The sequence below is a fragment of the Ursus maritimus genome, unplaced genomic scaffold (genome assembly GCF_017311325.1).
Source record: "Ursus maritimus isolate PB19 unplaced genomic scaffold, ASM1731132v1 scaffold_7, whole genome shotgun sequence".
Classification (NCBI taxonomy): Eukaryota; Metazoa; Chordata; class Mammalia; order Carnivora; family Ursidae; genus Ursus; species Ursus maritimus.
Genome location: NW_024426885.1, coordinates 77,049,214 through 77,065,469, shown reverse-complemented (window position 1 = coordinate 77,065,469; position 16,256 = coordinate 77,049,214). Strand labels below are relative to the sequence as shown.

The window sequence follows — 16,256 nt, the reverse complement described above, 5'->3', positions numbered from 1 at the left end:
AGAGGAGAGATGGTTAATGAGTCAAGAATAGGGGCGCCTGGGTGGCTCAGTCAGTGAAGCGTCTGCCTTTGGCTCAGGTCATGGTCCTGGAGTCCTGGGATCTGGCCCCACGTCAGGCTCCCTTCGCAGTGGGGAGCCTGCTTCTCCCTCTCCCTGTGCTGCTGCCCCTGCTTGTGTGCGCTGTCTCTCACTCTCTGTCAACTAAACAAATTTTTCTTTTTAAAAAAGGGAATAGTCGAAGAAGTTGCTAAAGCAACCTTTAATAGTTCCTGGAAAGGCGTGATGTGGGTCGTAGGCACTTACAGAGCACACGTCACACAGGCACTTGAACGTGAAGGTCCATTGCAGCGTTATTTGTAAAGCTACAGTGGAAACAAGCCAGATGCCCCCCAACAAGTGAATGGATAAACAAATTCTAGTGTCTCTAGACCACGTAGTACTAGTCAGTACGGAGGCGGACAGACCAGCGGTACACACTGCACCTTGGACGAAGCTCGAGCAGAAGGGAAGCAAACACGAGTGTAAACTCCTTGGAGCCATGCATACGAAATCCCGGAAAATACAAAGTAACCAATAGTGACAAAACAAACGTGTGGTTGCCTGCGGAGGGATGACAGAGACGATAAACTGGACTTGAGGGAAGTTTGGGAGGCGGTAAAGACATTTATCATCATCATGGGTGCCTATGAATATAAAACTCATCAAAGTTTACACTTAAATATGTATGTCGTAGCTCAACTTGACTTCAATAGAGCTATAGAAATAAGGGCAACAACAACAAAAAAGTCTCCCTTGGGGTGCTTGGCTGGCTCAGTTGGTGGAGCATGCAACGGTTGATCTCGAGGTTGTGAGATCAAGTCCCACGTCAGGTGTAGGGATTACTTAAAAAAAAAAAAAAATCTTAAAAAAAAAAAAAAAGTCTCCCTGAGTATTCAGTGCAAAACAGAGACCTGCACCAAGATACCACCTCAAGAAACTTCAGAACCTCGACAAAGAGAGGACGCTAAAATTAGTACAGATAAAAATCAGGCCACAGGGTCACAAAGGCTCAGAAATAAAAGCATGACAACCTGGGAAACAGTGAGGCGACGCTTTCAAAATTCTGATGGACAGTGTTTGTTCTTGAATCATGAAACTGTATCTAGATAAACTATTATCAAGTGGTAGGGTAGAATAAAGACATTTTCAAAAGTGTGTAGCACGTAAACGTTTATCTCCCATTCACCCTTCTGAGGAAGATACCACAGTGTGTATTCCACCAAGCAGAGTGAGGAAAGCTTTGGGTGAAAAGAGTTGGCACGCTACGATCGCTGAGAGTTCGCACGCTGCTGGCAGGAGACCCCAGCAGAGCAGCGGCTGTGCTACAGACGGGAAAGCTCAGAAACCTTGGGACACCTGGGTGGCTCAGTCAGTTATGCTTCTGCCTTCTGCTCAAGTCATGATCCGAGGGTCCTGGGATTGAGTCCCACGCAGGTCTCCCTGCTCAGTGGGGAGCCTGTTTCTCTTCTTCCCTCTGCCGCTCCCCCTGCTTGTACTTGAGCTCTCTCTCTCTGACAAATAAATAAATAAAATCTTAAAAAAATAAACCGTAGTAGAATGAAGGCCTCCAGGAAGGATGCCACCAAGAAAAAGATGAAATTAAGGGACTCTTGGATGTGTGTAGACATACTGAGTGGAGATGTACCCCCTGCAGGTGAAGAATGTGTGGGTGAACTTGTGGTAGGAACACAGACAATGTAGAAAATCAGAAATAAAACCGCCAACTTCAGGGAAAACAAAATTGTACCATAGGGTATGCTATCGCTCCCCTGGAAATAATATTTTATATGGGTCATAAAATTATAAAAACAATATTAATTAATCCTAAATGTTGTCAGGGGATTGGAGGAAGAAAATGATATATGGGTTTGTATAAGGATAGGGCATAATACAAATTCCATAAATAATACATAAAAGTAAAATCCAAGAGATAACAGCAGCAATCCATTGTCTGGGAACTTGGAAATATCTTACAAAATAAATAGAAAAATCTTGATAATTATAACTAGTTATTAAAAGAAGATAATTACTAATTATTAAAAGAAGGCCTTTACACTTCTATTTAAACTATGAAAAAGTAGCTTTGATTGATTACAATACATTAAGGGACAGTGTGTAAGGGTTAGTGTCCCAAAGGAAAAAGAAGTCTAAGATAGGTGATAAGATTTGCTAATTGAAATATATTAGATTCAATAAAACAAAATCGACACCAGTATTTTTTTTTAACCAACTAATCACCAAAGGCATGGAAGAAATAGAGAAAGTTAAACTTTTCTATATTCTCTTTTCCACATGATAGAAAAGAGGGTGAAGCGCTGAGCCGGGCTATGATATGGATGAACCTTGAAAATACAGTAGGAGAAAGAAGTCAAACACAAAAGACCATGTGTCAAATGACTCCATTTGTGTGAAACTTCCAGAACGGGCAAATCCATAGAGACGGTCCGTTATCAGTTGCCAAAGGCTGGCAGAAGGCAGAACAGGGAGTGACTGCTAATGGGTGTGGTTTCTCTCGGGGTGAGAACATTCCGGAATTAGGTAGCTGGGGTGGTTGCATAGCTCTGTGAATACACTAAAAACCTCCAAACTGGATACTTGAAAAGGGCGAATGTTATGGTGGGTGAATTATATCTCAGTTGAAAATCTGTTCAGAGCCTGCGTCTGTCCAGGTGAGGTTATGTGAGTAAGAGAAGGCAGGGAAACTGTAACTCAAAACCCAGGAACGGCACCTGAGGGACAAAGCAGCTTCTGTGGTTCCCGCGTTTGCAGTTGGCTGGCGGTGTGTTCTGGGTCACCAGACCTCGGAGTGTGCTCCTCACCCGATGTGGGTGCACGCCTGATGGATGGTAGGGGTGCAACCACAAAGACCCAGCAAAAAGGTTTCATAAAATTCAGGGGGACAGTGTGTGTGGGTTGGGGCATTGGGGGTAGACGAGCCCCCGTGTGTGTGTTTTCTTTTTCGATGAATTGGCATAAATCTCATACAGCACAAGGCTCACCAGTATAAGTGAGTGTCTAGGTAGTGGATGCTGCTAGAACAGCTGAATCCCTCGAGATAAGACTTAGATTGTATTTTCATAAACACTGCATTTTATTTCTAATGCACAACCCAGCACAAGAACAACTTCTCTAAGCAATCCAGAAAACTTCAGCTATTTTCCACCTTGTGTTGTCCATGCAGATAGATGAAAACAATTGAGGGAATGAGACGAGGAGGATGCAGGGTTCCAGGCCATCCTTGCACTGAAAGTCCGTGATGGGAACTTCCCGCTTTGCACACCTGGAGCCCTAAGCTGGTTTACTCAACTGGTTTGACATAAAACAAACAAAAAAATAATGACTCGGCTGAACTGGAACTTTTTTCCTTTCCTTTTCTTTTTTTTTTTTTTATGGTTTAGTTTTGGAGCGAGAGAGGGAGGGAGAGAGCAGGGGGAGGGGCGGAGGGAGAGAATCTCAAGCAGACTCTGCGCTCTGTGTGTGGGGCCCAACGCAGGGCTCGATCTCGTGACCCGTGAGAGCACAACCTGAGCTGAAATCTCAGCTAGATGACGAACGGACTGAGCCAGCCAGGTGCCCCAGAGCTAGAACCTTTTCAAACCAAGACGGCTACATCTTTGTTTCACTACCAACAGGTGGCCCCATGTTTTGGATTCTTTCCTGTGGAGGGTTGCTGTTCCTAGTGTGGCGTCGGGGGAGGGGGACTGGCCACAGGGCGCCCAGCTAAGACAGACGGTGGGGTCGTTGTCGTGCTCTCATACTTGGTCCTGCTTGCTTCTGACGTCTCTTCTTTTCAGATGCGCGCACTTCGTACCTGCACATCCCATGACGCTCGCCGTACGCGTTTTGAGAACAGAACGCCTATGAGCCTGAGCACCTTTAATTTCCAGCAAGATTTCTGTGTGCGTCTCTCTCTGGTGTACTACATGCAAAGTTAAACCAGTCAGTTACCTTCCCTGAGCCTCTTCTCCTTGGCCTTCCTCCTCAGGAGACGCCGTGCTCTTGAAACCGGTTCACTCCTTTGTTTTGATCGCTACGGTGCACCCCGTTCAGCATAACCTCTAGCAGGGAAGGAAAGCTTGCACCTCGCTGTTCTATAGACGTGTGCCTGAGGTTTATTCTGGGCTGCTTGTAGCCTCGTGCCTGTGTTAAAAAATATCCGGGGCATACAGTTCTGAAGCTGAGGGGTTTTTTGCCCCCAGGTTCGTCTGTTTCAGCAAAGTATAAGCGCCGCTTAGAATTGGTTTTGATGTTTTGAACACTGAGGACACTGCTTCTTTTACACCTAAACCCACGTCCCTACCTTGATTCTGGAATATTAGTGCTGTATAACTTTTCTATGCTTAGGAAGGGCTTCTTAGGCGTGAGCAATAGTGTTAAAATAGGATCTAAACCTTTGAAGAAAAAACTTCCAGACTTAATCTGTCTTAAACCCAGACTTAATCTGTCTTATTAAAGAAAAATAGTGCCGTATGCAGGACCCTTGCTATTTGTAAGGGCCATGGCTTGAAACCTTCATGAATCCTCTGAACTGTGAACGCTATTAAGAATAGGACATTTATTATGCTTGTCAAAAACCGTTGTCCTGTGACCCAAGCCGGTGTTTCTTGTTTTCTGTTGAGCTGATAATACGTAGGCCGGAATATCCTTGCCTGTTGCATCTGGCTTTTTTCAGTGAAATCAGAAAACTTGGTGCAGAAAGGTCATTCCATGCTCTGGTACTAATGCTCTGAATCTCTTTTTCACCTGACATTTACATGTCTGAACATGGGTTTCCTTCCAGTAGAATCTGGTTTCATCTTACTTGACCTCTTATTTGGATGTTCTCTTCATCAACTTTACAGTAAACATTAAAAAACCACATTATTGGGGCACCTGGGTGGCTCAGTGGGTTAAGCGTCTGCCTTCTGCTGGGGTCACGATCCCAGAGTCCCACATTGGGCTCTCTGCTCAGCGGGGAGTCTGCCTCTCCGTCTCCCTCGGCATGCATGCTCTCTCTCTCCCTTTCTCTCTTAAATAAAAATATAAAATATTTCTTAAAAACCACATTATTAGAGAGGAATGAAATCTTTTCTAAACCATGCCACACCCCCCATGCCCCCGCCCAGAGCAGGCTTCTCAAAGGAAGGAGTAGTTGAGCCATGCCTTCCCGAGGTGCTTGTAACCTGTGTCAGAGTAAAGTAAAATCCACAGATAGCACTGTCCGTACACTTCACCGGGAAGAAAGCCCCTTACTGGTCTGATGTCTGAGTCTCGTGCTTTAGCGTGGAGGTTCTTGGCCATGGCTGAACGTGGGGATCGCTTGAAGAATCTTAACAGATGCTGGGTTCCTGCTCTGGGGGAGCTAATTTAACGTGTTTGGGTGCAGGCCTGGGAAGCAGGACCCTGAGAACCTCCCTGGTGGTGTGAGCGAGAGGCTGGTTAGATGCTGAGCGCCTGGCTTAGTTGTGGTTTCCACCCCATAGCTGAGTAGACACAGGACACCTGACGTCCTGCGGGCACATGGACAGCGTGCACCCCGGGCGTCTTCTCCAGCACGAAAGTGTTCTGAGATGAGGACCTGCTCTTCCCGCTAGCTTCTCTCACCATCTTCGGAGCCACATTCATTTCTGAGGAGTTCATGGAGTCATTCAAAAACCAGGTGACTGGCTCCAGGCTTTCTAACTGAGCTCCCTCCCTTGCTCCGAATTGTCCCCTTGTTTAAATCCCATCCACAGTTCCTGTTGCCCAGGGACTAAAGTCCAAGGCAGTGAATCGTGGAAGGCCACCTTCACACCTCTCGTGTCTTAGTTTCTGCCACTTGCCGCTTCAGTGGGCTCCAGTAATGCGGAGAAATCCGTCGTTCTCTGTGCAAGCCATGCTCTTCCATGCTCCCGAGCATGTGCCCTTCCAGCCAGTGTCCGCCCGACCACCTCCTGTTCGTACATAGACGCTCTCAGATCCAATGCTAACTGAGCCTCTGATGCCATAAATACCTCCAGCAAACCACTGCTGCTATTTTGAAATTGTCTGGTTCCACCTCTGCCTTCCCTGCACTGTGAGCTCCTAGAAGGCTCTTCTTACTCCTCTGTGCACGTGCATTTCCTCATCGGGCACCTAACCCATTTGTCGGACCCCTGACTGAAATGGAATGATCGGGTCTGGCATTGTGGGTGCTGCTAGTGACGTGCTGAAGTCGGCAGAAGTCAGATTGAACAGTTGGGTGGCAAGAAAGGACACGAGAAAGGTGAAAAAAAAATGTTGGTCTTGTTAGGTTGACCATGTAAAACTATCTGGCCTGCATGTCTCCGTTACCACATGGGATGGGACCGTCCTACAGCGCAGGACGATAAGGGACGTGACTAGTGATGAAACCAGTCAGTCAGACACAGTTAAATATGTCCCATAAATGCTTGAAAAGTAAGGGGCATTACAGTATAAATTCATTTAAATCCAAGTTGAAGGAGGGAAAGGAATTATGTGGAAATGTTGTTTACGAGGGACAGATGGATGGTTCTGTAATGACTCTAGGTAATTTTATATATCATGGATACTACAGTCTCCATTCCACTTTTCACCTGCATTTATAGCCAGAGAAGGTCTCTAACCATAGCCACAGAAGGCGATAGTCAGACCCATTATTTCATCTCCAACAAAAATGCTGCCCATTACCTTCTGTGTCATCGATCCACATAGAGCCAGGGAGGGAGGGAGGAGTATGAGGACAAACTGACTCTTGGGCACATTTATCTTAAGGCTTTTGCCTGTGAATTTCTCCTCCAGATACACAGGCTGGGAAATAATTAAACTAGTTTCCATTTTTGGATGCTTATCAGCTTCTAAGCACCTGTCAGAACTACCTCTGCATTGTATCTCAAGCTTTCAGGGAATAAAATAATGCAGGTATGTGCTTAGTATTATGGCTGCTACATAATTATTCTGCAGCTGTTAGCAATGGCTAAATAATTATTTTTAGTTCTGATCCCTCATATGAGAAATGGAGACGATAACGAGATTTTTACGAACTATCCAAAGAGCTTCTTGTAATGATTTAAGTTAATATATATGGAAAGGTGTTTGTAAATTATAAAGTGTGTGTTAGTAATACTAATTTATTAATGGTTTTGCAAACTGAACGTGTTATTCTGCCAAGGATACTTGTGTTTTAAAAATAGTTTAAAATGATCAATACTTGAATGCAAATTAAAGTTTATTCAATTTAACAAATACTTGTTCAGCCCCTTCTTAGCATTTGGCGTTGGGGTGGATGTTGCTGGAGATGGGTGATAAAAAAATATATGGGCTCTGTTCTCATTTTGGTAACTAGATCTACAAATAAGGACAGAGAACAAAATGCTGCAATTAAAAAAAAAGTGTGCTATGGTAAAGAAGGGCTTTATTTTTTTCTTTTTAAGTATTTTATTTATTTTAGAGAGAGAGGGACAGAGCATGGGGCCGGGGAGGGGCAGAGGGAAAAGGAGAGGGGAGAGAGTCCCGCTGCAGAGCTCGATCACGTGACCCTGAGATCAACACCTGAGCTGAAACCAAGAGTCCGATGGCCAACTGACTGCTCTGCCCAGGCATCCCAAGAAGGGCTTTCTATTTAGAGATCAAGGGAAGGCTTAGTAGAGAACTGGAGTTTCTAAGTAGAGATGGTAGCCAAAGAATATTCCAGGCTGAGGGAATAGCTGAGGCAAAGCATACAGGTGAAAAGTTGTCTGGGGCTGGAATGGCTGGAGTGCAGGGGGAGAGCGGGGCTATCTAAACCAGTACCAGATCCCAGAGAGCCTCAAATGCTACAGCAAGGAACTGAAATGTCATGCCGTTGAGAAGGTAGAAGCTATTCAAGTTTTCGAGCCCAAGAGTGGTGAAATGACAGCAGTGTTCTAGGAATCAGTTTGTAATGATAGAATTGAGTACATGGCAGTAAAATGCAAGATTTCAAATTTGGTTTGTGTCTGAGTAGTTTTCCTGGGATTATTTACTACCAACATAACTGACCGACCTACCTACCTACCTACCTACATCCCTCCCACCCTTCCCTCTTACCCCCCCATATGTCTTGTCTTTTTTCTTTTCTTTCTCTTACTCTTTCTTTTCTTTCAAATAAAGATAACTGACTCTAAGATTAGGAGGAGGCTCACCTGTGAGTATAGATTTTCTAAAGCAAATTTGGGTTCAGATTCTGCTTCTAAAGTTGACTTGCTGGGTAATCTTGGAAAAATTACTCAGCCTGTCTAAGCTTCCATTTTGTTCTAGTAAAATGGAGATTACAAGACCTCAGTGAGTCACTGTCCTAATGGAGACATCCTTCGCATAATGCCTGGCATATAGTGAGCCTTGAATTAATAGTAGCTATTATGTTTTTATGATGTGAGTTCACATTGGAATATAAAAGTAAGTCTTTATAGTTATTATAAAGTATTGAATCATACTGTGGTCAGGAGAATTAGAGTTTTAACTGATTATTAAAAAAAAAACAAAAACGCTTTTTTCTCCATTGCTGCAAATAGGAAAATAAACACATGTGGAAGGCCGTCTCTGTCCCTGTGGCTCTATTTAAATGCAAATAAGTTAGCCACCAGGGCTTCCACAGAAACCAGGTTCTGTAAATCTAGCTCACAACACTGGCTGAATTAGACAGCCTTTTATGAAGTGGGTAAAGCTCTCTAGATGTGGGGCTGACAATGGTTCTGGCTTTCTTTTTAGTAGCAGGTGTCTGAGGAGAACCCGTGCTCTCCTCATGGGGTGGGGGGCTGAAGGTGGTAGTAGGAAGGCAGGAGTTATATCAAGGTCTAAGGATGGTTGCTAGGGTAACATTACCTTGATAGCTTTTACCATACTTGGGATCTGGACTTGATCGTGGCAGGAAAAGAAACCGGATCTTCCGTGTGTATTCAGCATACTTCTGGTATAATACACTGGTGTCACCCGATACCAATACGTAGACCCAAATGCCCGTCTGGTACTTTCTGGTATGTGCTGGTGTCCTCCAGATGTGTGACTGTAATGCGCACATCTGGGATCCAGACTCCATCCCTCCCGATGGCAAGACATCTGAGCAGGGCACACTTTAGTGAGAAGGTTTCCCGTTTTATTTAAAGCTGAGGAAAGTGGCTCATCCGAAAGCATCATTCATTCAGGTGGCTGAGGCTGATAAAATATACCAGGAGACAACAGCATACCTCTCTCTCCAGTGACCGAAAAGCCCATCCCCCTCCATTCTGTGATGCCTGACTTGCGTGTACGTGTTGTTCACGTGTGTGTCTCTGAACCTGGTCTGTGTTCTGTCACCAAGCGTGCTCCTCCTAATGGCGGTGTGTTCTTCAGCTGTCTTCGTACACGTTTTTAGCTATGCAGGGTAGGGAAAAGTTTTCCTCAGCCCTCTTAGGGTTCCTGGCTGGGTCTGAAAATCAAGCCGACAAAGACAAAGAAACAGTAGAAAAACGTACAAATCTATGTAATATATGTTTTACTTGACATGGAAGCCTTCATATGCAAACAAAGGCCCAAGGGAACTGCTGGAGCTGAGTATTTGTAGGGCAGGTTTGATGAGAAGTGGAGACACGGCATAGGTCAGGGATGATGAGGTGAGTGTAGGACACTGGGAGAAACGCAGCAAGGCCTGTCGGTTAGGATTCTTCTCAGGACCCCTCTGTCTTCAGAGATGAGAATTCTCCTCCCCTTCCCATATGAAGAACGTGCCTCTTATGTGGGGATTTTGTAACCTGTTTCAGGGGACAGGTCAGGGTGACCTTCCTGTTTTTGCTGTCTGCCCAGACTCCTGCAGCTTTAAGTATCCCATATGTCCTATTGAACTCAAGGTGCCATGTTTTGGGGTAGCCTTTCCTGAACCCCATCAGCCACCACTAGGCTGTTCCGATCCAGGATCTCTGGCCGAGGAAGCCGTCTGCCTTCCAGCTGTAGGCAGATTTGGCAACTGCGTTTTCTTGATTCTATCATTACAACTACCATTACCAGTAATGATGTTCATTCTGAATCCAGAAACCTTAAAATACATGCGCAGCAGGGGCTGGTGGGGGATATGAAGATGGAAAAGTGTTTCCACGGCTTCTGTTCAGTGGGTTCGCACAAGTTGTTAACCCATCGAAATACTATCGTACCAGTTAGTACAAAGCTTTGCCCGGGAGCCCCCTGACCACTGTCCCAGCTCATTTCTGGGTTTCCTGAACGTTCGCATGGTCCAGGAGTTTCCCCAGTGCCCTACTCCAGCACACATCCTTTCTGATCGGCCAGTGCCCTTCAAGTACTGGTTATTAAATATTTTGTATATCACTTTGTTGTTAGTTCCAGTAAACACACCAGTTTCACATTCTGGAAGAAGCCTTTCTCCCTTTGTCTCCCGGTTAGATGGCATATTGTGGAATGAAAAAGGGAGTAGGATCAGACCCCAGCTCTGAGCAAGACCCCTCTCAAACCTGTCTAGACAGAAAATATCCCCAAGGCAAGAAGGGCGTCCTCCAGCATATAAAGGACACTTTCCTCCCTCAGGCAGTCTAAATCCTCTTGGCTTTTGCTCCCTTCTGTCCTCGATGACTCAAAATGCCCTTTAAACAGAATAGCGTCTTCTCAAAATGTTGATTTTAAAAGCCTAAGGAAGTACAACGTTGAGTGAATTCTACGTACTTCTGACTCGTCGCACTACTTTTGTTAGGGGTTCATGAGAAACTTTATTTTTCCTTCTTGAATACTGTATTTATTCTACTCGAAACTTCAAACCATGTTTATACTTCAGATGGTGACTCTGAGATACTAAACTGAATGCTTTCCTGTGCCACGTTTCATAATCTGTCAGGGCGAACAATTTCCAAGTTCCGCCGCTGCTAATTGTCTTTATAGATCAAACTGTTAAATTTGAGTTATAGTTTAATTATGCGGGATGGGAACGCCCGCGTGTCTACTCTATAAACAGTTTTATTCTGTTCTGAAATGAGTAGATCAGAGATGAACTGTGCCTCTTGGAGATTTTTTTAAAATTTTGTGTGCCTGCCGTGGTTTCACTCACTCTTAGTCTCTCTGTCCGAAGGCGCTGTCTTCATATCTCACGGTAAAAACAGAGATTGAAAATCCATTTGGCAATTGATGTCCTTGAAGAGCTCAGCCGAATATCAGATAAAACCCAAGCGTTTTTGGAATTTGAGCTCCGATTTTCCTCCTGCGTCTGGGATTCAGGGTGAGAAGGAGGCATGCAGGTGATCACTGCTGTGCTAGCAGCTGTCTTTGAATCATAAAGTCCGGAGGTATTGCAGAGGCTTAACGGAGGATGATGTGATCTGGCCAGCAAAGACATGAAGACCTAAGAATCTTTGAGATTCAGTGAAGGAAGCCAGCGTTCACTATCAGCGGAACAAAAACCCATGTGGTTTTATTGTAGTATGGGAAATGCTAAATGTTAGGGTGGAAACTTGGGCGCTTGGATATACAAAAATATACATGTAAATGGCTGCCTTTGGTCAGATTGCAGACGCAGGGGCGGGGTGGATGGAGGGGAAGGGGCTGGAGGGCTGGAGAAAACAGCAATAAACGGAGGGCAAGTGCTATTTCCTGCAGTGTAGATGGTACATCCTTTCAAAGACGATCCCGTACTTTCAACTGCTACGTACTTTTTCCAAAGTGAAACAACTAAAAATCCAATTCAACACTAGTGTCTTTATTAACGTTAACAAAATTCCTAAAGATGATTTCATGTAGCAGCAAGGATGCCTCCCTGTTCTGAGGATGTTATGGCTTTTGTAAAGAAGGAAAAGTACCGTTGTATCAGGGTGGTGTCTGGGTAGTGAGAACACATTTTACGTCAGGGCCTAGTACGCACCTAAGTATTCATCTGCACACGCATATGAGACTTGTATAAATCATGCTATCTGCACTTTCTGTGATGTCTTTGACATTTTCTGCTCTATTCCATTTTTTTAAAAAAATTGCTGCTTGTAATCCACTAACCGGATTTCATGACCTCTTTAATGGATTGCATTGAGCAAGGGGCACACGGCAGATGGAGGAATGGCTTTCCTTGGTCCCTTGGACTCCATGAGGACACAAAGCTGCCAGGAATTCCTGTTCATCATGGTGACAGTCTTGTTAGTTCTTTTAAAGAGCTACATCTGGGCCCACTGCTCCGCAGGGGATCTTAATTCTGACTCTCAGCCAGCCCGTTGGCTTGATCCATCCCAGGGCAAGTCATGAACTGATTTTCTAAGATGAGCTTATACAGTCCCAGGACTTCTGGCCCTGGGGATTTTATACCTGTCCTTTTCATCAGGGCAGAAGTTAGTAAGGATTTGTCCCAGCACCTTGTTAGGGCAAGGATGATTTACAAGTCAAGGTGTCCCCGTACAGAGCTGGTCAGGACTACACACAGGACTGCTTGATATTCTTTTCCCACAATGTCTCTCTTACACAGTGTGGGCTGGCTGACTTATAGATCAGTCCTTGGGTTTCAAGTAGAGTGGGTGCCTCCGTAGAGACAGGGTCTTCATAGCACCATCAAGGCAGATGGAAAGGTAATGAGTCAGGTAGTAAGGACAGAGCACAAGTTCCTAGGAGCTGGAATATATCTCAGGACCCTAAGGCGAAGTTCAAGGTGGACGAATTTGATAAACAGTGTCACAGCCAAGTGAGGAATGTTTCATCAAGAGCTGTCACGACACGGAGGAATGTGCTAAGGGACAGCTGCGTAGACACAGATCCTCAGCAATGGAAGTGGCGGACTCATCATCACGGCACTGGCTATCTGTGTCTTAAAATGTCTTGGTGAGCTAGGTTGGTGTGGTGCCTTGAGGGGCAGTGCCAGGCAGCCTGTCTCTCCAGAAGTCTGAGCTATTGTATTGATGAAAAAGCCACATTTTCTGCCTAAACTTGGGTTCCTACCAAGGTGTCTGGGTTCTCTGGAGACCCTGTGAGTCAGCAGAGGGCCCCAGTTCCTTGGTGAGTAAAGCACTCATTTAATACTGCCATTCTCCCCCTTAATGGCATGATGGTCCTTGGGATTGGGGTGAGGACCTCTTAAACCACATGCTGCGTCTCGACCGAGGGACTGTGGGTATCTTTGTAGGTTTGGTGCCAAGTGCAGTGTTTCATTCACAGAAAACACAGTGTGTGATAAATGATCTGATCTAAGATAAATGATACTGGTTGAAATTAGTGAATGACCAAACTCCTACCAAGGGCATGTCTCTCATGTGGACCTGGAGTTCAGGCTTGGTGAAGGAGGATTTTTATGGCTTAGTTCAAGCCGCCTTGGAGCCAAATTGTTGTCCAGCTGGAGAAAAGGGTGAAAAAGTACTGGTTATAAATAAGGGACGTCCTGAGTAGGAGGCAAGGCATGGCATTGATGTAGAAAGAATCTGTGGTACAGACATGTATATCCCAGATGTACATTCAATGGGGACAGATCGGTGGCGGTGTGAAGGGAAACTGTTAGAACCGGTTAGAAAAAGTGTTCCAGGCTTCAATTTGTTCTTTTGGCATTCTGGTTAATTTGTGAATGGTGGTGTGAGGAAAAGTTAATTTTCCTTAGAGGTTAGGAAGGAGAGTCGGCAAAAATTGCAGCCTTAGTGAGGTTAAATATTATCTGAGAAAATGCTTCATAAAAGAACATGCCCCCTTGATAATTATTGATCTGTGAGAGCAAAATGTCAATTTATGAAAACCTACATGGAGTGCAAATATCATCAGTTGTTGGTAGAGTGCTACTTCTGTGATGAAACCCATGGTGACCATGGACGGGGGAAGAGGAGAAAATTCTGGTTTACAGATACAATCATTTCCTCCACAGTAGATTTCACCGAAGACTTCGGATTGCTGTCCTTGATTGCTGGTGGCTTGCAGTGTGGAAAGTTGTATGTTCCTCGAATGACTAGCTGTCAGTCTGGCTTGTCACCGTAGGTAATCTCAGTCCAGACATCTCTAATGGACAGAGTTCTACCAAATAGAGAAGTCTTGGACCAAGAAATACCTTGTCTGTTGCCTACCTCACTGGCATGTTTTTTGACTGATGGAGCTGTCTGACGATCTTACTCTCCGTTAAGAGCTCTTGTCTTTGAAATAAATCTGAGGTATCAGGGAGAGGGAAGAATTTCCCTGGAGGATGTCACTGACTGAGGATCCAGAAAGGCAATATTTCTTTTTTTTTTTTTTAAAGATTTTATTTATTCATGTAACAGAGACAGCCAGCGAGAGAGGGAACACAAGCAGGGGGAGTGGGAGAGGAAGAAGCAGGCTCATAGCAGAGGAGCCTGATGTGGGGCTCGATCCCAGAACGCCGGGATCACGCCCTGAACTGAAGGCAGATGCTTAACCGCTGCGCCACCCAGGCGCCCCCTGGAAAGGCAATATTTCTAAGAAAGTTGTTCTTCTACCTGACGTCCCCCTCTTCCTCTAAGCTTAAACTGTCCTCTGAACAAAGGAGGCAGGAATCATGACTCAAGACTCCTACTGTTCTTAACTCACTAATTTTCTAAGTGGCATTCTCTGTTTGAAGCCTTTATCAGATGCATCCAGGCACATAAAGGTGGTTCCTACTGCAGCTGTCTTTCTAATCATAGCAATTATCATAGTGGTCTCTGTTACATGTGCCTTAATCGTTAGGACAGTGTCAGTGAATAGACGTCCCGTGCTCTAATAAAGACTGAAGGATGACTCCAATTTTAAACTCAAGTATAAAGGGACATAATTGGCATAATTTCTGACTGAAATAATTTAGGTGAAAATGTACTTCAGAATGGTACCTCGTGTCTTAGTTCCTAATAAGGGAGTGTTAGTTGTAGATTGCGCATCACAGTGGCGCCTGAAAATAAAAACAGCAGCTAAAACCCAGCATCTTTGATATCAATGATGGGGTCTGATCTGAGAAGTAGAGAGGAGTCATGCGAAATCGCAGTCCTTGAAATGCCACCTCCAGCGTCGTGCTGAGCCCCCCTGCCTGCCAAGAGTTAACAAGTATGTGGAGGATTTGAAAAAGTCTAAATGGACCTTTACATATTAGTGTTGAATTCTGAGAATCCAGAGACCAACAGAGTAGCAACCAAAGCTACAACCCCTCTTTCTAGTAGCAAAGAGAAGACTGGCTTTGAGGGCGATAGATTGTTTCCATGTAGTTATGCTGTCACTTCTCTTTCTCTGTCCACCCTTCTACTCTACGGTTCATAACTCCGCTTCCCCATTCAAAGTGAAAGGTCTGGGCCAAATCTGTCCGTTATCTTGGTTCTATATCGCATGGCTCCTTTGTGCTGGGCATTGTTCTAAGTGAAACAATGGATAGAATACAAAATCTCCTAACCCCCTGTGTGGTTGGTAATGGTGGAGGAGTCCAGAGAGCAAACACAAAAGAAAGATCATTTCCCATCTGGAAGGTGTGACCGAAGTCCTTTCTCATGGGGGGTGGGGGGGCGCTCAAAGGCTTAGCTGTGATCGTGCTCACACGGTCTTGAAAGCAGCCACCAGCATTGGCAGAAGCGCAGAGGAAGCACACAGAACAGACAGGGATAATGGGCAGAAAGGGAGTGAGGCAGAAGCACGTGCTCAGGGTGGTCTGGAAAGGCCTTGTTGAGACCCAACGATGAGAATAGACCGTGACAAGGACCTTGAGGAAAATATTCTAGACAGGCTGTCCTGAATGCAGAGCCCCGGGGATGGGTCTGGTCTGGTGAGTACAAGGCATGGGGGAAAAGCCAGGGTTTTTGAACCTGACCCCCTGTGGGCGTGATTGGAAAGGGATGAGGATGGGGAGCCAGGTGGGAGCCGGGATGCAGAGAACTTTATAGACTGTAGTAAGTGGTTGATGATTTTAACGGCAGCAGGAAGCCACCGAAAACGAGGTTTTTCAGCTGTCGAGTGATTTTAGTTGATACACAATTTGCGAGGTCACTTTGGTTGCAGAAAGAAGAACAGATGGAGTGGGTTGGGGTGCGGTGAGGGGCAAGGGCTGAAGCAGGGAAGCCAGATGGGGGACGTCACAAAAATCCAAGGTGCGGTTCTGGTTGGACTAGAGTGTCAGCAGTGGAGACAGCGAGAGACAACTGGGCTTGGCTTGGCGTGTGTATCCAGAGGGGGAGGCCTTTCTAATGGATTGACAGTGGGCGGTGCCAGAAAGCTGCGGATTAAGGAGGGCAACTTCGTTCCTGCAGTTACTGTTTGCAAGTCCTTATTCCATCTCCAGCGCTGTCTTAGACACGGAGGATGTTATAAGGTGAACAAAACCAGATGCAATCCTTGCCTTCAGG

The 16,256-nt window shown here is 45.3% G+C and overlaps 1 protein-coding gene across 3 annotated transcripts in view; it reads left to right on the top strand.

Moving 5' to 3' along the window:
- PRKG1 (protein kinase cGMP-dependent 1) overlaps positions 1 to 16,256 on the top strand; it is a 1,188,324-nt gene that overhangs the window by 950,973 nt on the left and 221,095 nt on the right. The window lies entirely within an intron of this gene.